The following is a 13,491-nucleotide window of genomic DNA, read 5'->3' as shown; positions in this document are numbered from 1 at the left end:
GTCCCAGAGGAGATGCATGAATCTTTCTGTCATGAGGACCCCTGAGGAAGTTGATGACCAAAGAGAGTAATTCAGGAGTTAGCCATGCTTTAAAATGGTCCCACAGTCTAAGGGTGCAATTCAAATGTGAACCATATCAAGATTGTACCAGAGGGTTTATACCTGTGAAGCCCAATAGTTTACAGCAGATTAGAAAATCTGGCATAGAGACTGCCAATGAGGAGGGGAAAACCATATTACTACCAAAGTAAAGAAGCCTGATTGGCCTGGAGATCACAACTGCCCTTAAAAACAGCATTGAGAGGAACTCAATCTGTAAGCCAAGCTGCCATTGCTGAGCACTTGACTGCAACTGACCAGGAGGGCTACCACAGCTGGAGTTGGATGTTGTTTCAGACCCACCTTCTAATGTCTGTCCCTCAAAACATGTCCTGAGCAAGGCCACTGCCACAGTCCCCCTGCAAATGAAGAGTCTAGCTGTGAGGGTAGGAGTGCAACCCACATTGCCAGACAATCTGGACTACCGCAAGCAACAAGCATGAAAATCATCTGGCTTAGCCTGCATTTCGAGACTGAAGCTCATTGGCAAGTATGACACCTTCGCTTGAGGCTATTTGCAAAAGGTGCACTAAAAACATTAGACTGGGTTGCTCCTCAAGACAATGAGAGCACATCAGCATCTGAGCTTAATCTTGCCTGAGGCCATAGATGTTTGCCAATATTTATAGCATGAGCATGACCATACTGGGAGGGAGAGAGATTATCAGAAGGTGGGGCAGGATGTAATGCCTCACTGTTAGAATGCAGCATCGTACAGTCCATTATGTCATACCCATCCAATTGTGTAGTATGAAGACCTGCTGTGATATTCAAGTACTTTCGTTTCCCATTAAGGTAAGCACTAGGCTGAACATTAGGTTATTGTATCTGTTGGTTTACAATTGAGTTCTGAGCTCTTGTTCCACATGCTACCTCCCTGAAAAGGCTGAGATTGCTCGCTCTCACACATGCTGCCCTGCAACTAAAGTGCAGAAAGGGTTGTACGTGGGTGGCTTGCAGACCCATAGTAGGATGGAGCTCAGAACACCAGTGGCAAACAACCTTAACCACCATGTTTGAGGCCCAAAAAACCCTTTCTGCTCTGTGCCTCCTCCAAATGAGGTCTTGCAAACAGCGTGAGCATATTCTGCCGATCAGTGTCTCACCAGTGAGTAAGGCTGTAATGTTGCTTGCTATATCCTGCTGAACAGTGAGGACTGTACAGGGCTTCGCACGGAGCCTGTCCTGCTGACTGGTAATTCATGCTCTAGTTATGAATACAGGATACTTTGAGCCAAGGAACACACACTGAACCAAAAATCAGAACTCTGTATCTGAGTAGAAAATTGTACAATATTCAGTCAGCCCTTAAGTGGTGACAGGAGTTTCATTTATTCACTAGTCTGAATACCTAACCCAATGCATTCTGCAACATACATAAAGAACTTCATTTACTGCCCTTTGTGCTATCTGAGGCTATTCTAATGATTAGTTTCTAGCATTTTAACACTTTCTGTTGCTAATGTCTGAGCATATTCTGCTGATCTGTCTCTCCCATAAACTATTTCTGCATTGTTCTTTCTAAGAATATCATGCTAATCTGCTACCTCATATCACATGTGATCACACTCTGTATTACGCTACATGAGCGTGTCTTGTCTGTGAACATGCCTGTTTTGTGAACATGCTCTGTTGTTCTACTGTCTGAGGATACCCTGCTCTTAAGTACCTTTCTTATCAGCAGGCTCTGATGCGCTCCTGCCTTGCCTTGTGTCCACTTATCATATGGGACTTTTCTTACCCTTCCATCCATGACCTTGTCACACATCACCTACAATCTGAAGTATGCGCAAATAATTTGCCACTTTGTTTTGTTGACCTGTGTTTCTTAATACACATCCATCTTGATGGTAGGCATATGACTGTGTAATTCTCACGATTCTTGTATGTGCCCTCCCTCAATTTCTTGTTATTATGCGGCTCAACAGGCAACAGGAACCTACACACAACATTTTTTATCCATCACTGAAAGACCTATGGGGCATATCAACAAGGGCTTTAAAAGCCAAAAAAGCAGAGATAAAACTAGCGCCCTATCAACAACAGGGTGCTAACATGCACATTTGCATGTTAGCACCCTTTTACTCTACGCTTCCCCTTGCATCTCTAATGAGATGCAAAGGGGGCGTTCCAGAGTAAAATAATAGGAGAAATGTCGCTAAGCGACATTTCTCCTATTATCAAGAATGTCGCTAACCCTGTTAGAGACAAAAAAAGCAGCGCTAACCGCGGTTAACGCTGCTTTTTTACGTCTGGTGTTTTTCTGACTTAGCCATGATATCCTATGGAAGGAGGATATCATGGCTAAGTTTGCCTGTCCCTATCAACAAGGTAACGTGAGATTATCGCTGGGTTTCCAGCGATAATCTCACGTTAGCCTGTTAGCGTGAGGATTTTTATCGCTATTGAGATAAGCGTTGCTAATAGCACGCTATCTCAGCGATAAAAATTCACGCTAGCCGGCGATAATTATCCTAGCGTTAAGTGCGCTTAGAGATAATTATCGCCGGTTGTTGTTGATATGCCCCTATATTATTTAATGTATTTCAACACATACCTAGAGTAGGCTTTGAGTTAGTCCACTGCATACCTTCACTTATTGCAGTGGGTCCTAAACGTTTTAGACTTACAGCCTTTTGGCCGCTCTCCCCACCATTTATGTTGCTTTTTTTGCAGTTGGAGGTGTTGTAAGCCCGGACTCAGGAATAATTCCAGTTTTTCTCCCTGAAATTAATTGGGATGAAGCTGGTGAAGGTTTTATAATAATGGATGTAACAAAATCAAAATCAAACTGTTGATTACTAAAAACCTTTAATTGGTTATGTAAGAAACATTACAAGGGAAACTCTTCAGCCCTGGGGTCGGTATATGGAATCATGGGTGTACAAAATGCTAAAGAACTTCAGCCGGTGGACTCTCCTCTAGAGTTAGCACTTGCTTCATAAATCAGGGGATTCTTCTTTACCATACACCTCCAAATTAGGCCCCTCGACTGTTGGACCACAAGCAAGCTGGTGTGTGGGATACACTATCCATCCTTCCCTGGAGACACTCTCTCCTTCCTTAAGTCTTCACTTTGCCATTTACTCTTCTATGCCTACTTTGGCTCCCTGGTCTAGAATTTTACTTCTCACTCTGCTCTCTTTCACTTTACCAGTCAATTGCTCCCTTTCTCCTGCCCATTCATTCTTACTCCATCTTTTCTTTTTTCTCTGCCTTCATCGATCTGCTTCTCTAGCTTTCCTTTAATTCATTCTGTGCTCTTTTCTCTCTTCTTTTCCACTTATTGTCTGTCTCTCTCTTCATTCCTTTTCTGATCTCGTCATGATGCTGTGTGTGGCAATATGATCATGAAGTATTAGTTCATTTGTGGTGCACTCCACTGTTGTGTGTCGGCACAAGCCAATCCAAGTTGGACATTTTAAAATCACAAATGAAAAGCAATTTATGAGCCAGAAGCTTCAATGATATTCAGGCTGTATCTTCCATCCTACAAGCGAAGACAAATATTTAGTCACTATGGATAATTACCCACAACTGTGTCTCATTGCACACCAGCATGCACCACCTGGCCCATCTCAGCTCTTTCGGTGGCATTGTTATTGTTCACAAAGTGGCACTGTTGGTGTTGAGCAACACTGTGGGTGCCCGGTCAATCAGTGCTTTGGAACTCATGACGGATGTAGTGCAGCACAAAGTGTAGTTGACAGCTGAAGATGTGCTAGGGCATGCAGAGAGACAGGGTTTGTAGGGTCATGGGTATATAGTGAATATGCATACCTGACAACTCACCCACTACAGCAGAAGCCACGCCCCTTCCAGCCAGCACACTAACCTGGTTCAGGCCCTCATTCACAAAAAGCAGGCTGGGGTCGCTGAGTGGACGCAGGAAGGCACACGCTGGTGTGCTGCTGCAGAGGAGCAGCGAGAGGGCCTGGTGCATGGTGACTAGGCTCCCCTGGGCCCACGAGCAGAGAGGGGCTGCCATCTTACGGAGGGCACTGAAGTGACAGCAATGGAGGCAAGCTTTCCATCAAAATAGGAAATGAACATTTACAGGCATGCTAGAAACAGAGAAGGGGCTATGAGTGTAAGTCTAATGTATGATGCAGTGTGATTGAAATTGCTGTACCTGGCTTGCTGTGTGCTTGGTGGACATCTGTTTGCGGAGCCCCTAGCTAGTTTTGACAGTGCACGGGGTGCTGTGGCTCACAGATTGAGAACCGCTGACTAATTGTGTTGTTCCAATTTTAGCCATTGGCCTCCGACATGCTTTCTGAGGCCTTCCACATCCTATTCAGTGCTGGCACTGCAGAGAAACCTTTCGCTATTTATAATATTATTTAAGATAATGGAGTGGGATAATGTGAAATAGAGGATACTGCAAGCCCCTGAACCAAGAACCACAATTTAAACTGACACTTCGAGGACAGCGACATTCGGTGACATTGTGTTATCTTTGTGTGCCCTTTTTTAGGTCTCGCCTGGCGTAGGCTGCGCAGACATGCGCTGTCTCGCTGGCGAGATTTAAGGATTTAGGGTAGCTTTCACTAGCGGGGTTTAAGCCCTGCCCCTCTTTTCCATTGGCTGGCGTCACCGTTTATGCTAAACGGTGGCCAGCCATTGAAAAAGAGCTTCCAGTGACGTACACTTTTCTCTTTTAGAGCTGTCCCAGTTGGACTGGCTCGCTCGACTTATGTGTGTGGTAAAAGGTTTCTTATCTTTATGGAGCCAAACACATGGCCCCATAAAGATAAGAAACCTTTTAGCAGGCCACCCTGCCCCTCTCTGAGGATCCCCACGACCATTTATACATGCCTGGGCACCCTACAGAAAAGTCCAGAACTGCCTGTCTTGTGCGTGGGTTCATTGCTACCTCTACGTTTCATTCTCTGAAGCAAAACAAGTAACTGCGGTAAATACTGGCGGGTCCTGGCTGTGTAGACTTCGGCAGGTTTCACTTTCCCTTCAGAAGATCCAGACTCGAAGGGAGCGGAAGAGCGTAGTGGCCCCGAAGCTCTGCTTCACCTGTTGAATCCCGATAAACTCGGGCTTCGTCTCAGCCAGGCCAGCACTGGATGCAGACAAGGGTCGCTATTCCTGCCCAAAGAGAGGAGGCAGCCCCGACAGAGGGGCACTCAGAGTGGACCACTACAGAGAGACACTGGGCGGGGAAGTGAGCAGCATGTACGACTAGTATCTGAGTAAAAATGTACTTACAGTTAAGTTACTACTTCCATATCAACGCTATGTACTCTTAAGACCTGCATACCTAAGCAACTGCCTCTGACGGTGGTTACACGCAGCCCTTGTGAGGAGAATGAATATATTTGCAGGTTTTAGGGCATCATAATGGGGGAGGGGCGGTGGTGCAGCCACTTCTCATGTGGTTTTGTTCCGTAAGAAGTGAATGAGGATGAGTGAAAAGGAAAGAAGGCTCTAGGAACATGCCAGGTTCGCTTCCCAGGATTTCACTGCATTTTTACGATTTACACGCCGTATGAATCTCACCTAGCTTTTCATTACAAGTGGGCAGATTGACAGGGAGAGCCGAGCTAAGGACCTGGCTTTTCTCTAATCATGCAACAAGCCTCGTACAAACCTATTGTAAAGTCTCTTTAAAATTAAATAAAGTGTTTAACACGCGGAATTGTTTCACTTTATTACATCTGATTCTGTCAGGACATTCAGAGGTGTTTATTGAAACAAGTGATGCTTTAGGTGGAAGCCACCAGGCAGCTCTCTGGTTTGCTAAATACATCTTTGGGACATTCTGAAAGCTTTTCTGGAAATGCCCGCCCGTTGCTTACAATTGAATTTGTGGTTTGTAGCCAACATTTTATGTTGTTCTATTTGCTGGCTTTATTTGTTTCATGCTGGCCAGGGGGAGTTTGTCCCGCCAAAGGAGCAAAGCCGTTTCACGTTTTCCTCCACGAGTGCTCCTTCTGAAACAGGCCTTTGCATTTTGTCCTTATTTTGTTAATATGGTCGCCCCTCCTGCCCCCAGTCAGAGCCATGGCATCCCAGGAATGCCAGCCCCTGCTTTGTGGGAGTAGGGTGAGCCGAAGGACCTCTTTCCAATATTGTCTGAGATTGTTTTCAGAACACTGACCGGTACCATAGGAACCGGACTGGCCTTGTGTGTTCGAGAGCTTCCCGAGCAGCATGTACAGGGCAAAACTGTCCAAACTCGCCTGGCACAGGGCAGTTCTAAATCATGGTTTATTGCTCACAAGGGGCCATATGTAGGTAATTTCTATTTACCGATTCCTAAATACCGAATTTTACCGATTCGGTATTTAAGAATCGGTAAATAGAATGTAGGTAAAAAAATCGGTAAATTTTACCGATTCGGTAATATTCGTTATTATCGATTTGGTATTTACCGAATCGGTTAATAAGACATACCTTCCCATTCATTCCTATGGGCCTGGAGGCCCATAGGAATGAATGGGAAGCCATTCACTATTACCGATTCGGTAAATACTGAATCGGTAATAGGGGGAGCATATTCAAGGGTGGCAGGGTGTCACATTGACACCCTGTTGCACCCCTAAATCGTGCATGTGTGCACATGTGGTGCACATACATGCCCTAAGGGCATGTATGTCTGCCACATGGCACTTTTAAAAAAGCACAAAATTGCTTTTGAAAAGGTATTCGGTATTTACCATCAACTTGTAGTTGGTGGTAAATAACGAATCCTTAAACCAAAAATGCACTCACTTGAGTGCTCCCTACATAGGATTTAAGGATTCGGTAATTTACCGAATCGGTATTTTTCCGATTTCTTAAAATACCGAATCGGTAAATTGCCGAATCCTTCAATCCAGCCTTCTACATCTCATAGGGCTAAATACCGGTCGGTAACGGAAAATTTACCGATTTTAGGCCGTTTGCCGACCGGTATTAGCCCACCTACATATGGCCCTTTATGTTTAGATTTTGGTGCCTGTAATCAACAGAATACCAACTTGTAGATTTGTTATGTCATGTTATTTTACCAGCGTTTGTGTAGCGCTTTCCTGTCGCGTGTAAGGCCTCGCAGCACACGTACTCAAAAAGGCCGGTGACGAGTTGCTTGTTTCTGGTGTGCTGCCTAAATGCTACATGGCAACGGATCCCTGTCTATGGAAACCCATGCCGAATGCAACACTTGCTGCCTTTTCGCAGTTCTCATTTTGACTGCATGAATAATGGCATCCATGTTCTCCATGGGAACGCTGTTCCCTGCGACCTTTGCATCAATGTTCGGCATGGGAACGCTGTGTCCGGTGCAAGCTAAATACACATGTTTGAGACGGCATGGCGCAGTCCATTAGTATTTTTTTTTAGGAGGGCCCTGAAATTCATACAAACGTGATGGGTATATTTTGAGTACTATTCTATTTGAGGGAAGTTTTTAACCATCATACATATTCTCAGCTGTAGAGTAGATATGTGCAACCACAAAGCCTCTGAATACTGTTGTGTATATAAGGGAGTACACATTTATATTGTAGGGCTGTATCACCAGACGGCCAGGTCCAAAAAAGTTAGTTGAATACTTTAGTTTGTTTAGTTCTGGCTGTTGTGAGGTATGTGCCTGTCTTCTGAATTTGCATAACTGCTCCCTTTATCGTTTATCTTGGGCTGTCATGGGAGAGAATGCAGCTGTGGAATATTCTTGACGTAGCTGCAGCTCACATGCACACCCATATAAACTGTGACAAGAACGAATACCAGTTTAGATTGTAGGACAGGAGCCCAATTCAGAAACCTGTTGTGCATGAAATCTTTATTTGAGTGAGCAAAAAAAGTCATTTTTAAGTTTGTCAACCAAGATCTCGATAGTCACATATTCTGTATTTTCAGCAGTTTAGTACAATGTGAATGCTTTTCCACAGAGCTGTATATAGTGGCAGGGGCATGCACATGTGTATTCCTTGGGGATGTGGACCCAGACATGACTTAATGAGTCAAGCCCACTCAGAGATTGAGCTAAAATTAGTGCTCACAAATTCTGGCTGTGCAAATTTAGGTGGAGGGACAGCAAAACACTTCAGTGGTTTAAAGAGGTTTAGAGTAAGGGTTGTTTTTCCCAGGATTTTTTTTTATTCCTTGTGAAGAAAGCAAGACTGAGAGGTGGGAAGTAAAAAACATAATAGTGCATTGTTACCTCTAACCTAAACCTAGTCCATCTAACTTTTATAAAATGCTTGCAGCTGCACCCCTCGACTTGCTAAGCAATGAGCATGCTGTGCAAGTTTCTACACAATAAGACACACAATGGAGCTCTTTGTTTCATTAAGTTGGTGAGTACAAGTACATTAATGTTTGGACGCTTACATTATGTATTATGTAATCTCAAAAGTATTATTTATAGGCGTTTTTGTGCCATGGAAGGCATTAAACTCAAACACCTACCACTCCACAACACAAAATACCATTTCACATTATTACACTTCAAAACACACAATCTTACTCCATATAATTCCAGTACACTCAATACCACATAATTACTATCCACATAATTCCACAGCACACCATGCCGCATCATTCCAATACACAAATCCACTACACACAATTCTACGCCACACAGTTACACCACTAATCCAGTCCAACCCACATAATTCCACAACACCACATAAATACACTCCATAACACACAAGTAAAAAACAGTGCCATTTACAATGTCAATAGCTCCAACAAATGTAAGACCTATTACATAAGTAAAAAACATTGCCATTTACAATGTCAATAGCTCCAACAAATATAAGGCCTATTACATAAGTAAAAAAACATTACCATTTACAATGCCCATAGCTCCAACACTAACAACTGCGAGACCTATTGCATTTCCAATGCTTTTTTTGGTTGCAACTAGAGCTTATGTCCAAGGGGAGTTAGATGGCAGGCTGTATTGAATAAAAAATAAGGGTTAGGACGTAAAAATGGCACTTCATCCTCCTGATGTGTGACATTTTCATCATTTTAGTGAGTGTATGTGTCACATTTCAATATGTAATGTGTGATACTTGGATTGACACTTTATCCCAGTTATGTACATGTAATTTAATAGATTTCAAAAGAAGAGAGAATAGCCGACCCATATTATGTAGCTTGGACATGGTCCCTGCCATACATGAAGTGATAACAAGCATTAAAAATGCAATAGGTCTCGCCTTTTATTAACAAAGCCATTTGCTTTGCTATACAATACCATTAGCAAAGCAAATGGCTTCAACTTAATCAAAGGCGAGACCTATTGCATTTTCAATGCTTGTTGGAAATAGTTAACCCCTTTAATGTGGAAGACTCTCCCACAACTGATTGATAGTTTAACATACTGACATCATTATTAATTCCAATGACTTAGTCGAGGTGAAAGTCAGGCCCCTGGCAGAGTGACCGATCCCCTTGGGGGCAATTTAATTTTGAGAATTTCCTCTTCCTTGGGGGCTTGTTTGGACCTCAATTTACTGATCGGCCCCCCAGGGAAGGTAAAATAACAGCCACCATTTTCAATTCAATTAGAGCTCCCAGTTTTATGCTGTTTCTTTTTTGACATTCCCATCTGTACTTATCGATATTTCATTTTTGATAATTTTATCTATGTTTATCCATATCTATTGTGCGTTTTACAAATAATTTAGGCTGAAACCACTTTATTTTCACTTGTATACTTGTACTTGAATGTCAATAGATCAAATAATAAATTCATATATTCGGATGAAAACAAGCACATTTCAGTATCAACCTTGTGCACATCTAAAAGTGTTTAAGTCTCATTAGATTACTTTCTCTCCTTTTTAACTTCTTTCCAGGTCTATTCGCGCAGCTATTTGCCTGGCAGACATGACTGACAGCATTAACAACCACTCAAAACAACATCATTTCAGTTTTTATCCATATTTAAAAATAAATACAGGAAAGAAATTTGATCAATTTATATCCGTATTCATCTGTAAAATGAGCAAAAAATTGAAAACTTGGAGTCTTACTTATAATTTAGAGTATTTTGTCTTCCCTGGGGATGGAGGCGATAGGGCCTCAGCCCTCCATGAGCGTCCCCCAGAGAAAATGGCTAGTGACATTTTGGATTCACCTTCTTTCCACCCAGGGGTCTTGCACCCTCCCGATCACCCCTAGGTAAATATAAAATGTGTGCCAACTCTTCTGTCAGTTGAATTTTGGCCATGAAATGAAATGTAATTCGAATTGGAAAGCACATGGTATGTTATGCCCTAATTGATTTTGTCAAAGCACGAAGCATTGGATTCCTGCTGACTAGCATGTGGGTCAAATAATGGAGGAGAGCTCTGAGTCTGGTTCTGATGCTGAGACTGCTTCTGCTTCTGAGGGAGAGGATCACGAATCAGAATCTGGAAATACATTTTCAGTTGGTGTCCCATCAGATAATGACCCCTCTTCAAGTGGGGAGATACAGTTTCAGTGGAGCTCAATCCAAAGTGCAGCTGCACTGTAAACACATAAATAGATAATATTTGTTTTGCAGACTCAAGTTTGACAGGACATCATCAATAGTACAGACAGGAAAGACCACCACATTTCTATCTGTTAAACAACGAGAGGCCAACAGTAGAAACTGTTTTTGCACTGTCATTGAGCACTGAGCACAGGGTGTAATCAATTGTGGATTCAAGCCTTTTGTGAATATGTTAAAGTCAGATAGGTTGGGCCCATTGACGTAAAACAAGAGATAATCACTCGCTATGTAGAAAAACAAAAAAAAACTGTTTCTATATTATCTCACCCTTATTCTGAGAGGTAAAAGAAAACCGCACAAGAGGGGGCTTCTGCTAAACATAGGCACGTACATTCTTGGAAATACCTACGTGTTTAGGTAATACCTTTTCTGCTCAGTTTGCTATTTGCTTCATAAAGGAATTTGTAACTCATATTTTTTGTGCCTTTTCAGTATATATACTACTGCAAGTAATTCAGAACTTTGAACTTCAGACTTTGGTCTCTTTTTGAGCCTGACTGATTTTCCCAATTGATTAATTGATTAAAACCATATTATTGTATCAAATTGTTCTGTCTTACTTTATTGATAGATTTTTCCTCTAACACTGTGAAATTCTGAGACAGATGGTCGCTGCAATTCATGATGACAACCAGTTGTGGGTCAGTTGGCAGACGTGCATAAGCTCATCTGTACACTTCATTATAATAAGTATACAGATGGAATTGATAAAACTGGCTAGCTACTTCATCCATATGACGCAACTTCAAAAACTCTGACATGCTATAAGAAGTGAGCTATCCGCCTAAACCGTTTTTTAATGTACATTTTGTTGTTTATCCTCACACTAGCACAGGAAGTTTGACTTTGAATTGGCCATTATCATCAGTCTCACTGCTTTTTTTAACTTATGTTTTATTGTTTTTTTGTTTTTAGTTTACAACAATAACAATTTCTACATATCTTAGCAGAGTGTCAATATCATAGTTCACAGAAACAGACAAGTAGCTGCATTCTGTCCCAATATTATTCAATTGTTTAATAGCATTTCTAACTAAGGGGGTCATTACACTTGCAAGGAAAACGTGGGAAGACAGTCCCAACAGCAATAAATAGGAGAGAAGAATGGGGTATAGGAAAGGGATTAGATGCAGGGGATGTGTCAACGATGCTGGCTGTTTGGGATCATTAGTCTCACTGCTGTTGAAAGAGTAAGCTCGATTTCATCTGTTATGGAGAATACTGAAATGATCAACACTATGTAGACTGCAGTCATACAACAGACAAGAAAATTCAACCATATCAAAGATGCAGAGTTTTTATTCAGTAAGGAATGAGGTAGTAAATGTGTTACTACTGTCCCCAAAGCCCATCCAAACTAGACCTGTGCTTTCTAGCTTGCTTCTCTTTATATCATACAATGGTGAAGTTCTATGAAACTGACTGAAATGGAGCTGTCAGTTTGAGTTAGTATGTGACTTTAAATGGCTGTGTATGTCTACATACCTTCCATAGCCCATTACTTGACTTAGTCAACAAAACGGAGGGGGAACCAGGAGCCTGTTACGGTCCAATATCCGTGCTCCACAGAGTACCGTTAAATCATTGAGGACATTGTTCCGAGTTGGAGGTGGAAATACTTGACTTGCCTATGTAGCCTTTTGAACTGTTTCAACTAAGTGGCAGATTCCGATGTCGTTAGGAAACTGACCGAACAAATCGGTCTCAGACTTGTTTCCGAATGAATAGGGTTCTGCAAGTCCAGACGACCGATTATGATGCTACCCAACATCGTTTGGTCGGACTCGCATTGTCTTCAATGGGAGTCTGTGTTCCGAATGAGAACACAGGCTCCCATTGAAAAAAGGTTGGGAAAAAACCTTGTGCAAGTTTGGGCCCCATTCGTACGCCACCTGGTGAAGGGGGGGCCCTCAACAGGCCCCCAAAGACAGATTCCGACAGCCGTTTTGTGTCGGGTAAACCGAATCGGAACGGGTATCCTAATCGGTCATCCTAATCGCTCATTCGGAAACCGTGTCCATAGAGCTGTACGATTCGGCTCTGAAAGACTCGTGCTGTCCGAATGCCTTTCGAAATTAATTCAGACTGCCTGAATGGTTTCTGGGCATCGTAATAGGTCATTGGGAAATGTGGACCATTCGTTTGGAAGCAAGGTTTCTGAATCGGATTCTGCAATACTGAATCACATTTAAGCCTTTCTGAACGACATCGTAATCAGCCCCTAAGTTAAACAATCTTTCTAATAGTTCTCACCAAAAGAATGACCAAATACCAGTTTCTCTTCCAAAATTAAATTTTAGTCACTACTTCTTCAATTACTCTAACAATGAGTTCACTTTGGTCATATGTGTGGCCTGTTTACTACTTCCATGCTCTGTAAAAACATGGTGGATAATCCACCATATTAGAAATGCATATACAGTGGGCAGGATATCCATAGCGCTGTGATGGAGTACCCTGTCTTTCAAACTCTAAATAAGTCTTTGTGGAAATGCTTTGTAGAGAATTTAGAACCGTCTAAAGAGATCAAATGTAGATATACTCACACTGTCCGAGGAATAGGTCACAGGTCAAACACCCCCAATTTAGGATTGGGTTGGGAGTAGGAGAAATTAGAATTTAGTAATTGTCAACTGGATTTTGGCAGAAGACAAGATTGACCCCATGGAGGGCAGCTCCCAATCACAGTGAGCATGCTAATGCCTAAAGGCACAAGAAAAACAAGCCCTCCTAACCTTAAGCACCCACACAATATTAGTCAGAACTCAGAACCAGACAGAGACATGAAGATGCAAATATATCCCAAACTACGTAAAAATACCTCTAGGACTAAATGTACTATAGATATGAATTTCAAGATTAATACTTTTGTGGATTATGGCTGGAACCATTCTACAATCATA

Source organism: Triturus cristatus, chromosome 2_1 (genome assembly GCF_964204655.1).
Source record: "Triturus cristatus chromosome 2_1, aTriCri1.1, whole genome shotgun sequence".
NCBI classification, from domain to species: domain Eukaryota; kingdom Metazoa; phylum Chordata; class Amphibia; order Caudata; family Salamandridae; genus Triturus; species Triturus cristatus.
The sequence above is the reverse complement of the archived record's forward strand: the minus strand, read 5'-3'. Positions refer to the sequence as shown.